The sequence below is a fragment of the Lygodium microphyllum genome, chromosome 24 (genome assembly GCF_053477565.2).
Source record: "Lygodium microphyllum isolate KBCC chromosome 24, Lygodium_microphyllum_v1.1.10, whole genome shotgun sequence".
NCBI classification, from domain to species: Eukaryota; Viridiplantae; Streptophyta; class Polypodiopsida; order Schizaeales; family Lygodiaceae; genus Lygodium; species Lygodium microphyllum.
Window position 1 is genome coordinate 108,522,259 of NC_141158.1, and position 14,004 is coordinate 108,536,262.

A 14,004-nucleotide genomic window follows, 5' to 3' on the forward strand; every position below is an offset into this window, starting at 1 on the left:
ACCTCACTTATGATTAATGAACAAATCATTAATTGGTCCTTAATAAAAAATGTGATCTAATCAAGGGGCGGCTAATTATTCTTTTGGAAACTTGATATTGGTTATTTGGGGCTCTCTTTCTCTTTTTTTTCTCTCAATTTTTGGAGCAATCAAAGTTTGGAGAGTGTTTTGCATTTGTCCTCTGAAGGTCCTAGACAGTCAAGAATCAATCTCTTTCTTCTCCTTTCTCTCTCTCAGGTTGTGCAAGCTTTGTTTTACAACATATCAAAATTAGGGTTTGGTGTTTATAACAGATCAGTGGCTAGGGTTTGCCAAAATCAGTCACTTTGGGTGTGGAATTGCTTGTTGAAGACTTTCCAACCACAACTCCTCAGTTCCCCCTTGTTTTGGATTTCAAAATTGTTGAAGATTTGGGGTAGAGATCAAGAGAAATGTATTCAGATATGCAGGTCTGGTTTCCCAACCACTGAAACCATTAAATTCAGCACCCAATATCAGGGCAAATGCATGCTAGAGATTAGGGTTTATGGATAACAGATTTACATGTCTACTTCAATTTGACTTTGTTAGGGCAAAGATCTTACATTATTGGACAATCAGGGCGAGGCCTAATTTGATGAATTGGACTAGTCTCGTTCATTGATTGTAGTATGGCGGTAGTGAGAGATTATGGATGCAATTCTCAATGTCATGTTAGTCAACATTGGAGTGATTGCAGCTCTATATGCTTGAAGATACACTAGTTTGAATGTGTAACTGGAACAAATTCAAAGCTCATTGGTCAAGGTTGATGAGGTTGACAAGAGCAACCAAGGACATGGTAGTTGGAGGGCACCTGGTCCATTGAAGAGTAAAGCATTTGAGGAATCATTAGCAAAAAGAGTGTTGATCTATGACAGTCAAATTGATTACATGAGTTGGTCACAAGTGGTCCGTATAAAGGATCATCTTCAATATTAAAGAAATACCATAAGAGGTGCTCACTCTGTTTTGGGGGCCAATCTGGTGTCATCTACTATGCAAGAACACTCTAGCTCTTAGGTTCTTTGTGTCATTTATTTTCTTTGCTGAAGTGAATAGTGTGTATGTGTTAAGTTTATGTTTACTACCCTAAACATTAGATCTATAGGCCAATTTCATAGGACTGACTTGTCCAATCGACTACTTTTAATGCGAGCCGACTACCTATTTTTAATTCCTTTTTTAGTCTATTTTAGGCTTTTGTCTTCCCAATCTCTGTCACTTCAATGTTGTGAAGTTGAGAGAACATCTAGCTATTCATACGCACATAGCCTATCGTCCATACTCTCACCTTCTATATTCAGCATTTAGTTTTCTGTAGCCTTCAACATCTCTCTCTCTCTCTCTCTCTCTCTCTCTCTCTCTCTCTCTCTCTCTCTTCGTGTTCAATATTAACATTTAGTTCGATTGTACACTTTGACATCGTAGCACTTGGACATGGTATTAGAGCAGCGTTAAGGGAGTAATCGATCCTGGGAGACTTGAAGAGAGATTTCAATGTGACACCAAGACTGCATTTTAAGTGTTCTAGAGCAAGTGAATAGGCTATACATCAACACATGGCTAGAATGAGCAGAGACATGTTAGAAAGGAGGCTTGTTTGCTGTTTTTGTGTGCATGAAGAGAATCAAAGTAGGAGAAAGACTGGTTTTTATAATTTTGGAGTAGATTTAATTTTTAATTGCCTTCGGCACTCAAAGTTTGTTCAGAGAACGAGCAAAGGAAGCCCTAGCAAGTTGCTTTTTTGGAGTCAAAGGGGGCTACCAATTTGCGCTGAGCTATTCAGAGGCCATGTCTTCCAAAGTTGATTTGGAGTTTTGTGCCATTATGAACCATAAGGTTTCTAACCTACCGGCTCTTCCCCAAGGTTAGAAGCTTGATTGAGAAAATTATAGCATTTGATGCATAACGTGTTAGAAGTGGGTGCAATGATGGAAGCGTGTGAATCTATTGTAATAGATTGTACAATACAAGATATAAGAAAGGGACTACAAATAAATAGGAGAACACTGCAAAGAGAACTCACAAGAATACTTGAGAAATGAAATCCGTATACCAAATCATGAGATCATCCAATATAATAGTGAGTCATCCGCTGAGTGGCGATTGGGCACTAGCACTAGCTCCCTCTCTACAACAAGACCTGCAAATGTCACAATATGCTAAAGATGATAATTGAGGAGGAGAGAACTTGGTAATAAATAGCCACTAATCATGATCAGGTCAATCAGTATTCGACGGCCACGTAGCCCATGTTGACCGCTTGCAGCAGTATCGCCAAGCACTAGACGCTTGGTGGGAATTTTTTGACTAATGTCAAATGCGAACACTCGGGTGGTCTTCAATATGCTGATGGAAGTTCCGATTTGATGGCTGAGCAGTCAAACATGGAAGGCCCCAACATTTGATAAAGAAATTTGGAGAAATTTCACTTTAAGTTAAAAATATGTAAACTGCAGCAAACTGCCCCTTAGAAGCCAATGTGGAAACTTTAATAATTAAAGTTTGATTGAAAATTTTAATTTTAAGCTCATCTTTGGATGACAAGCTCTGCTTGTGGGGGGACAGATTTGGCGGGCTGCACATTTGACAAGCCAGATCAACGCAGCAGCGGACAGATGTAGTGCAAATGCACCTTCAGGTAGGCGATTGAGATTCATGTCAGACAGGGCAGATGTCAATCACCCATACATGAGGCAGACTGATGCTGACATGTGGGGGCAGACTAGGGTGCAGGGACCAGGGCGTAGGAATCAACAATTGTCAGATGCCAATCAACTATCATTTTAGGGCAACTGCACAACAGGTACAATGGAGACACTAGCTACACACTTGCTAGAACTTCTTTTTCCTCTTCTTATTCTTCTACTACTTCATCCTTTGAGGGCACTACGTAGTGGACAGCCAATAGCCAACAAGAAAAATGGCCACTCGAAGAGAACCAGCAGAGTATTACGCAAGAGCGAAGCTGTAGTTGAATGTGGTCTGATACTACGTGTGTGTCTGACAGACTATGGCGGATGGAACTCCATGGAGAGAGAGAGAGAGAGAGAGAGAGAGAGAGAGAGAGAGAGAGAGAGAGAGAACTCTTGCAAGTACACAAAAACTGAAATATAGATTGATAATGATAAGTGAGCTACGAGTGATAGGGCTTGAATATATAGGCTAAGTTGTGTACAAGTAGGCGGTGCTAGATGAAATTCCATGGAGAGAGAGAGAGAGAGAGAGAGAAAGAGAGAACTATTGCAAGTACACATAAACGAAAAGATAGATTGATAATGATAAGTGAGCAACTAGTAAAAGTGGTAGAGCCTGAATATATAGGCTAAGCTGCATAGCTAACCCTTTGACCCTTATTTAATGCTAAGTGGTGTACCCTTTGACCCTTATTTAATGCTAAGTGGTGTAAAATGTGTTCACACCTAAGCATACACTTTTATACACAATAATGTGATTCCAAACATGAGGAAAAATAATGCCCTTCATTAGCCATGTTGGCGCCCTCTTCCCTTGTTGTGTTTGGACTCTTCTGCCATTGCCAGCATGCAATCTGTCTCCTCTAGCTTGTGTTTGGACACTCCTTCACTGAGCAATAGTTGGCAGTGATCTCCCATACCTTTCGACGAAACTTTGCTGCTTGTGTTTGGCCTTCATCTTTCTAGGCGGCAACTAGTGGTACTCCTCATCCAAATGTCTCCTACTCAGTTGCATTTGCAACCTTCTAGTGTCATCACCTTCCTCTTCCATCTTTCATAGTTGTTTCTAGCATCTCCAACATTTGTTGGGATCTGCATTTGATAGTCTTCCTCTCTTTGACACTTTGATTGGTGGTCACAACACTTGGGATCCGTCTTTGGTGGATGTTACTCTTCGACACTATATTGTTCTACCCTCGGGCATTCTGTACACTCTTACATTAATTCATTTCAGAGTTTCTTCTCTCTGTATTTGTCTTTGTGTTTGAGTTTGGAGTTTTTGCATTTTGCGTTTAGGGTTTGAGTTTTGCTTGTCTCTATCTGAATCTTTGTGCTTCAATCTTGGTCATACATACTGTGTTTCCTTAGTGCAAACCCTAGCATATTTTCACATGGTATTAGAGCCGGTGCTCTTCTAAAGAGTATCTTGTAGTAATTGTGGAGGCTAGTCTTTGTGTGAGACTTACACATGATTCAATTCTGACTCATAATTTCTACGAGGAAGACCTTGGGCCTTGATACGATACTCCTTGTCCACATGGTACAACCTCTAGCAATGTGTGCAAAACCTATTTTTCTCAGGAATTTGTTGCCAAAGGAGTATTGTTTCTTTGGTTCCGTCAAAGGAAGTGGTGTGACCCTTGTTTTGGCTTACCTTTGCATCTTGCGAGTTCTTGCCACTATTGGTTTTCATGAAAGGTGAGAAGGATTGAGCAAGAGAACATGGAGGTGAGAGCTATGATGGATGGAGCAAGAGCAAGAAAGAGAGACACTCCAAATGTGGGAACTCCAATAGTCACAATGTGTGACCGGGCTTCCCTTTATTCAAATGTCACTGAAAGAATAAAAAATGAAGTGACAGTTATGGACGCCCGCCGCCTGTAGTGTGCAGGTGCGGGTACTGTTAGTGTAGTAATACACGAGCAGCTAGGCGGAGGCGCCTTTACCTCCAACCACCTCCCACTTAAAGGCATCTGCCTCACTGAGGAGTGAGAAGGAAAAAGAAAAAAGACAGTACAACATGTACATAGATACAAGAGGATGAGGAAAGATGTCATCTCATCCAACGCCTATCAACTTTCTAAGGAAGGCAAAGCGTTTTGTAGTAGAGAGGCTTTTCGTGAGCAAGTCTACAAGATTTTGGTCAGTTGAGATCCTGACAAGGTCAACATACTTGTCCTAAAAGACCCCACGAATGAAGTCATATCTCACCTCAATGTGTTTTGTCTTCGCATGGAAGACCAGATTTTTGGCTAAATGGATAGCACTCATAGAATCCGAATGCAGTGTAGGGATAGCATCTACAATACGAAGGTCAGTAACCAAACAACCAACCAAATGGCCTCCTTGCAAGCATTAGTGGCTGCAACATACTTGGCCTCTGTTGTAGAAAGGGCCGTGCATTTCTGTACCCTGGACATCCATGAAACAACACCTCCAGCAAAAGTGAACACATAGCTAGAGGTGGACTTCCTACTATCTGCATGTCCTGCATAGTTAGAGTCAGTGTATCCCATGACTCCTGTATCCTGGCTGCCATAACATATGCAAATATCAGCAATGCCCTTCAGGTACCTCATGATACCCTTCACGGCATTCCAATGCCTCTTGCCATAGGTGTATCCATATAACGTGCCACAACACCAATTGCAAAAGCAATATTTGGACGGGTGGCTATCATGGCATACATAAGACTGCCCACTACGGATGCATATAGGGAATCTCAGCCATCTCGGCCCTCTGCTCATTTATCTACTAACAATCGGCCTGTGATACCTTCACATGAGAAGGCAATGGACAATCAATAGGCTTTACATCCTGCATACGGAAGCAGTCAAGGACTTTATGAATGTACTCTCTTTGTGATAGATAGAGTAGTCCTTGATGCCTATCACGCATAATGCGCATACTAAGAATATGAGAGGTCTATCCTAGATCTTTCATCTCAAAGCTCTTCTTGGGCTGAGCCATAGCAGCATCTAGCTCATCATGAGCTTTTCATGCCAAAAGTGCTGGGATATAAAGGCCCGGTAAACTCCGTGTATATAGTACACGCACATTGTACATGTGAACGCACCCTTTATGTGCCCTAAGTATAAATACATTTTATTCTTTGTGTACCAACACAATTGGTTGGTACACTCTTATCGTCTCATACTTTCACTCTGCTCATACTCTCTCAAGCCGTCACACTCACTCGTTCACTCCTGCTCGAGTTGCATCCCTATTGCTTCCAACAACTGGTATTAGAGCCAAAGGTCCCGCACGCTTCCCAAGATTGACAAGTCTAGTCTGACCTGACAGGATTAGCTGACAAGAGTTAGATGCAACTGTCAGGTCGACGTGAAGGACCAGGCGGGAACAGGATCAGTCGAGATGCAGCGTGTAGCTGACAATAGGCAACAACAGCGTGACAGCTGTGCGAACTGTAGACGAGTGTCGAATTGCAAATGGGCGGTGACTACGTGACAGTCAGATGACCTCTGCGGGCAGTTCGCGACTGGAGAGGCAGGCGACGTTTGAGGGTGACATGACACGACGGGGGTCAATGGACCCCTCTGTCAGTTCCTTTGGTTTTTTCTAAAAATCAAATTTTTCTCTAATCCCCTCTGTGGGGGTTTTCGCTCAACCGCCAAGACCCACGGACCGCTTCTTGTTTCAAGCGTTCCAAGCGAGCTCTAATGGCTATCTCTCACCTAGCCGATGCGCCGTTGATCCTACGAGTGTAGTGAGCTTACCTTGATGCTTGATCGAGTACCCTCCTCTCTCTTGCACTCCGGTAGCTCCACGATTCTTGATGCTAGTTCTAGCATCCTCAAGCCTCCTCCATCTCCAAGCTCCATCCTCCATAGCCACGCGCGCAAGAGAAGAGAAGAGAAGAGAAGAGAAGAGAAGAAGGGAAGAGGAGATGGTGAAAAGCTTCACCCTCTTGATCCCTCACTCCCACACACACTCACTCCCTCACACTCTCACACTCCCTCTCTCTAGAGCACACACAAGCAAGAAGGAGAGAAGAAGAGAGGAAGAAGAAGACTCTTTTTGCCACACACCAAAGAATGAGCTTCTCATTCACTTTTCAACTTTATATAGAAAGCCCTAAATCCTTTTTGGGCGGTCATCCCCTTTTCCCTCTTTTACATGGCCGGCCGTAGCCTAGGCCCTTTTTCCCATTTCCCACCATTCTAATTTATTCTATTCCCAACTAATGTGTACACTTTGCACAGGAGCGAGCCTGGCACTCTTTTACAAAGATTCGGGGGCGCTCCCACATTTTAATGGTCCGCCCTTTTACTCTTTTGGAGAGCTTTCGCTCAACCGCCAAGACCTACGGACCGCTTCTTGTTTCAAGCGTTCCAAGCGAGCTCTAATGGCTATCTCTCACCTAGCCGACGCGCTGTCGATCCTACGAGTGTAGTGAGCTTACCTTGATTGATACTTGATCGAGTACCCTCCTCTCTCTTGCACTCTGGTAGCTCCACGATTCTTGATGCTAGCTCAAGCATCCTCAAGCCTCCTCCATCTCCAAGCTCCATCCTCCATAGCCACGCGCGCAAGAGAAGAGAAGAGAAGAGAAGAGAAGAGAAGAAGGGAAGAGGAGATAGTGAAAAGCTTCACCCTCTTGATCCCTCACTCCCACACACACTCACTCCCTCACACTCTCACACTCCCTCTCTCTAGAGCACACACAAGCAAGAAGGAGAGAAGAAGAGAGGAAGAAGAATACTCTTTTTTGCCACACACCAAAGAATGAGCTTCTCAGTCCTCTTCCCTTCTTCTCTTCTCTTCTCTTCTCTTCTCTTCTCTTCTCTTCTCTTGCACGCGCGGCTATGGAGGATGGAGCTTGGAGATGGAGGAGGCTTGAGGATGCTTGAGCTAACATCAAGAAACGTGGAGCTACCGGAGTGCAAGAGAGAGGAGGGTACTCGATCAAGCATCAAGGTAAGCTCACTACACTCGTAGGATCGACGGCGCGTCGGCTAGGTGAGAGATAGCCATTAGAGCTCGCTTGGAACGCTTGAAACAAGAAGTGGTCCATGGGTCTTGGCGGTTGAGTGAAAGCTCCCCAAAAGAGTAAAAGGGCGGACCATTAAAATGTGGGAGCGCCCCCGAATCTTTGTAAAAGAGTGCCAGGCTCGCTCTTGTGCAAAGTGTACGCATTAGTTGGGAACAGGATAAATTAGAATGGTGGAAAATGGGAAAAAGAGCCTAGGCTATGGCCGGCCATGTAAAAGAGGGAAAAGGGGATGACCACCCAAAAAGGATTTAGGGCTTTGTATATAAAGTTGAAAAGTGAGGTGATACATTGTCCAGCATGCTCCTATCTTGGACAAAGCCTGTTTGTGTGTCATGGATGTTTTCTGGAAGCACGGGGCGTAGTCAACTACCAATCATCTTTGCCAGTGCCTTATAGGCCACTGATAATAAGGTGATTTGTCTCCACTGGGAAAGCTCAAACCGGTCTCCCCCTTTGGGGAGAAGACTGATAAGGCCTGCCAAAAGATTCCCTGGCATTTGTCCTGAAGTGAAAATCTCCTGGAAGGCCATCAGTAGGGGGTCCTTCACCACCTTCTAGTAGGTGGTGAAGAATGCCTTAGAGAGGCCATCCTCTCCCGGGCATTTCTGCCTGTCCTATGTATGGAAAGCCTCCTCTAGTTCCTTTTCTATGAAGGGGGCTAGAAGGGAGTGTCCCATCTCCTCTGTGACGAGGGACGGGATGTGATCCTAGACTTGCTGCCTACATCGTTGTCCTTTAATTGAAGGTGTCTCCTGCTGGAAAAGGCACCTATAGTAGTCGGTGGCAACCTCCATCACCTCGTCTGGGCTAGAGCGAGTCCTCCCATACTGATCTCAAAGGCTGCATATTTTCTCTCCTGAGATGGAAGGCTGGTGCACCTGGAAAAACTCTCTACACATCGTATCCCCCTTCTGCATGCCTAGAAAGCTGTGCAGGTGCGAAAAGAAAACTCTAAGTGCATGTTCTCTAAGCCAGCAATGGCTGCTTGTGCGCGTGCCTCCTGTGTATAGAGGGTGGGGTCCCCTGGTGTCTCTTGTAATAGTCTCTGCGTGGCTACGAGGTCTTGCCGTAGTGCTCTCTCCTCCCAGCTCTATTGCCTGGCCTGTATGGCTGCCTCTTGGCAGATATTACTCAACTCAGCTAGGACCTCTACAACCTCCTTTGCAACCCGGTCCCTCGTGTCCCACTCCTTGTTCCAAATCTGCTCTATCTGTCTCGTCATCTCCTCCCTCATATAGATTGAGTCAGGGATCTGACAGGATCGTGTATCTAGGGTAGATGATAGGGGATGAAGTCTCAGGAGAACTAGAAAATGGTCGGACAATGTGGTACCCGCCACTGCCCAATCTGGCCTCCACAAGAGCCACCCCACTCTCCTACATAAAACCTGTCCAACTGCTCCAGCAAGACTCCACCTAGCCGCTTGTATCCCTGAGAGAGAAGTCCAGCGAGCTCTCCCTCCTGTGGAAGGCAGGGTCTCTCCAGGCATCGCGTGCTTCTACTGCTAGTAGAAAGACCTCCCATACCTCATGCTTCTCCCCAGCCATGCCCTAGTAGTTCCTGCCTCTGCCCTGCTGGTCCTCCAAAGCCTCTAGGTTGTTGAAGTCTCCTCCAATAATCTAGGAGTCCACCTCTAGGAGTCCATCCGCGATCTCCACCGAGAACCTACTACGTGCCCTAACCTCGGTAGGGGCATAGACATTGAGGACTCCAAGGAACGAGTCCCCAATATCCAGTTTGATCCTTAGAACCCTCCCTACCACTATCATCCCGTAGTCTCGTACACAGGCGGTGAGACTCAGGCCGATAGAGGTGAATACGCCTCCACTCCTGCCGTGGGCACCTATGGCGTTCTCCTAGTAACAACACAAGCTCCCAGTAAGTACCTTTCCTACCCACTGGGCTTGGGTGGGCATGAGCTTGTGCTCTTGTAGAGGTCGGATGTCGATCCCTCCGGCAAGGGCAGATTGCAGCTCCTACCAAACAATCAACTTTCTAGAACCACGGACCCCATTGTAGTGGAGAGTGTTCACATTCCAGGATGCAAGGTGTGTAAGCTCATGGGGAAACCTGTGACTGACCGAATAGGCATCTATTTGGTGTGGAAGCTATTGATGAGGAGGAGAAACTATGAGGCATGTAAGTGCGCTTTGCTGTAGGTCTAGATGGTGAAACCCAATCCCCCAAGGTGGCCCTCGGCTAGGACCATAGGGGTGATAGATGCTCCAGGTGGTACTATCAATGCATCTAACAGCCATGCTGAGAGTCGTGACTCTGTACATTGGTAGAAACTGGCCGCTTGTGTGCCAGGGGCCACTTGATCACATCCTGCAGAGCTCTCCACTGTGGAGGGGCTCGAAAGATGATGCTGAAGCGTGGGATCTTGGCACCAGCCCACCTGTTAATGTCCATCATGCAACCAGGCCATTGCTGTGCAAACAATGCTAGTCCTTCATATCCCATCCACTGGGAGATGTGGTCCTCCACCTGACTCCTTAACTCCTCCTCTATCTATGTCATCGTCCAATCCCCTGAGTGAGAGGATTGAAAGAAAAAAGCATAGTTTGATCCATCCGGTGGTGCTAGTAGATGGATCTTGCCCTCCTTGACTTACGAACCACGAAGATCCCTACCTCTAGAGATAGTGGGAACTCTCGGCGCTCCGCAACTCTCAGGTAGAACCATAGGCCACTGCGGAAGAAATCCTGTGGCAACAACTGTGCCTGTCTCTCAGGAAAGTGTGACGGGCGGTAGGGACAGATGAGCTGGTGGTTGTGTGGGAGGGGAAGAACTGTTGGTGCGAGGAGGATGTAGGGATGTGTGACTCATCACCTCCTGTGGGGGGCGGGGGGGTGGGTCTGGGGGGGATCACCTGAACGGGGGGCGGATCAAGGGAGGGGTGCTTGGCAAGGGAGGTGGTGGGGGGGACGAAGATCAAGCGATAGTGGGATGGTCCCAGGTACATATGGCGGGTGTGGGGGGGGGGGGGGGGGGGGGCGGCCCTGGAAGGGGGGCGCGTGGGCCCGGGTTAGTGGAGGGGGCATGGGAGGTGGAGGGTGGGTGTGGGATCTCAGGTGAGATAGTCTGTGGCGCGGGTGGTGAATGTGGGGGGCTGTGGTCCTACCGGGTGGGGCAGGCAAGGGGAGCTGGGGAGTGCTTTGTTGAAGGGGCGTTACTTGCCCTCCTGCTCCCTGCTGTCGAGGCTGCATCTGCAGTGCTGGCTGTGGCCATCCCTGTCGTCTCTCTCTCTGTTGTCTATGGACTCGTATAAAGCCATCAACATCAAGCCACCTTGGCTCCGAAGCGCGTACAGTCTGCTGCCTGATGCCCAAAGTCATGGCAGTGCAGGCACTGCCCAAGTTGCCCGGTCATAGTGACCTACTGCCTAAAGGAGTGACCTCTTGCCTCTATCTCCAAGAAATTGGGTATACTCTTTGTGTCTTTCACGACCACTCGTACCTTGGGGACTCCTCCAGCTGCCACAGCATCCGTGAAGGAGGCAGGAAAAACTATGCTGAAGAGCCAACCAAAGTTCTCCACTAATTGGTAGTACTCTACCGCCAGTTGGGGAAAAGTAAAGTGACTGGGTGTCAGAGGAATCTGTTGTGAAGCTTAAATGACTCCACTATGAAACTGCTATACCAGGGAACCATGTGAATGCCCCCGTTCGTGTGGAGGCATATGGCAAGCTCTCCAGTAATTCACGACCTGCGTTCATAGAGGTGAGACGAACCATGAAGATCCCACGGCCCATGAGGATTGCCTCCACGATATGCATTGTGCCAATGCGGCCAATGCGCAACGTGAAGTGGAGCCAATCCCAAAGCTGGGCCCTGGCTGGAGAGTGCCCTATTACCTGATTGAAAATCACTATTTCTTTAAGCTCCAACTCTGTGGCGCGGACGGCCAAGAGCTGTTTCTCAGAGAGGACAATGCGCAAGATTTTTGACTAGGGGGCACTTGTAGAATGCAGTGGCGTCTAACCAGAGGTTTTCATTGCGCTTCCCTACTGAGAACCTACCAAACACACTGTTGTACTACCGAAGGGGAAAGTGTTGCTGCAAATGAAGGGAGCAATTGGAGCAGGGGGTATTCTGTTTTCTGATGCCGCTAGAGGCGCCGGGCGCCACGGATGAAGACGTGGGAGGCCTATAGGCAGGTGGCCGCAGGGTGGAGGAGATGGGAGAGAACGCGGATGAGGTACCAGGGCAGGGGGGGAAACAGACGTGGGGCAGGCACCAGGGCATGAGGGGTGACCAGGGCAGGGGGAAGGTGCCAGAATGGGGGGAGCTACCAGGTGGGGGGAGATACAAGGGGGAGGATGGGGTTATCAAGCACCGGGGGGGGGGACCAGCGTGATGGCGGAGGCCACAGGGCGAGGGGGGAGGTACCAGGTGGGAGCCACAGGGTGGAAGGGCACAGGGGGGGGAGAGGCAGCGTGATGGCGGAGGCCACAGGGCGAGGGGGGAGGTACCAGGTGGGAGCCACAGGGTGGAGGGCACACAGGGGGAGGCACAGCGTGATGGCGGGAGCCACAGGGCGGGGGGGCGCACAGAGAGGGGGCAGCATGATGGCGAGGAGGGAGAGGCGCAGTGTGATGCAAGGAGAGGGAGGCGCAGCTTGATGATGAGAAGGGAGGGTAGCACGATGGCGAGGAGGCAGGCGAGAGGGATGGGGGAGGCACAATGGCCAGTTAGCGGGGGCGCAGTTTGACGAGGGTACGGGGGGCGAGGGCAGCAGCGCGTTGGTAGAAGCTTTTCGTACCATCATGGTTTACTAAAGGCACTTTGCCTTTATGTTCAATGCTATGTTGTGTGTCATCACCTGTCCATACATAACCATTCCTCTAAGGCACCATGTCAATAAACCAGTCACCATGAAGGGTCATATGATTCGATGCCCCCGAATCGATACACTAAACAACATCCTTAGTAGACTTCTCAACAGCCCTGTCTTTCACATATGTGATGGCAAATAGTCTATCTCCAGAAGCATCATATGTCTGACTGGACGATGTATAATGTCCACGCTACTTGCTATCTGCATGTCCTGCATAATCGGAGTCAGTGTACCCCACGACCCCTGTATCCTGGCTGCCATAGCAAATACACATATCTGTTGTGCCCTTCAGGTACCTCATGATACCCTTCACGGCATCCCAATGTTTCCTACCAGGTGTAGCCATATAGCGTGCCACAACACCAACTGCAAAGGCAATATCTGGACAAGTGGCTATCATGGCATACATCAAACTGCCCACGGCTGAAGCATAAGGGATCTGGGCCATCTTGGCCCTCTGCTCATCTGTCTGCGAACAATCGGCCTGTGATACCTTCACATAAGAAGACAATGGACAGCCAATAGGCTTTACGTCATGCATGCGGAAGCGCTCAAGGACTTTATGAATATACTCCCTCTGTGAGACAAGTAGAGGAGTCCTTGATGCCTGTCGCGTCTAATGCGCATACCAAGTATGTGGGAGACCTGTCCCAAATCCTTCATCTCAAAGCTCTTCTTCAGCTGAGATTTAAGAGCATCTAGCTCATCATGAGCTTTCCCTGCTATCAGCATATCATCCACATAGAGTACCAAAATAAGCAATGAACCATCACGGGCTTTCTTCGTGTAAAGACACGGATCCATAGCACTCTTGTTGTAGCCCTGTGACTGCATAAAGGCATCAAACTTATGATACCATTCCCTAGGTGCCTGCTTTAAGCCATAAAGACTTTTCTTCAACTTGCACACTAGGTGCTCCCTGCCAGGTTCTGCAAAGCCCTTAGGCTGCTCCATATAGATCTTATCATGCAAGTCTCCATGTAAGAAAGCCGTCTTGACATCCATCTGATATAGATCTAAGTCAAGCTGAGCAACCAAAGCCAAGACCAAGCGCAGGGTGGTCATCTTAACCACAGGAGAAAAGACCTGATCAAAGTCTACACCATGCTCCTGCTTAAAACCCTTTGCTACCAATCTAGCCTTGTATGCCGGCTTGGGGTGTCCAGGGGTACTTTTCAGCTTGTACACCCACTTGCATGGCAAAGCCTTCTTGCCCTTAGGCAAGGCAACCAAATCCCAAGTCTCATTCTTATGCAAGGAGTCGATCTCAGACTGCATAGCCCTCTCCCAGGAGTGACTGTCACCCCTGCGCATAGCCTCATCATAAGTGAAAGGCTCTCCTGCATCTGTAACCAAAATATAATGCATAGAGGGGTGAAATCTATCAGGTGGACGTCTGTCTCTAGCAGACCGTCTCACTGCAGGCTCTGCTGC

At 47.8% G+C, this 14,004-nt stretch overlaps 1 long non-coding RNA gene across 2 annotated transcripts in view; it reads right to left on the reverse strand.

The window, feature by feature from the left end:
• Positions 1-2,047: 2,047 nt before the first annotated feature.
• The window catches only part of LOC148015505 (uncharacterized), a 79,188-nt gene continuing 67,231 nt past the window's right edge, over positions 2,048-14,004 (reverse strand). For both annotated transcript variants that reach the window (XR_015688421.1, XR_015688417.1), the window contains exon 3: positions 2,048-2,164. This is a non-coding gene — a long non-coding RNA (uncharacterized LOC148015505). The remainder of the gene's footprint in view (positions 2,165-14,004) is intronic.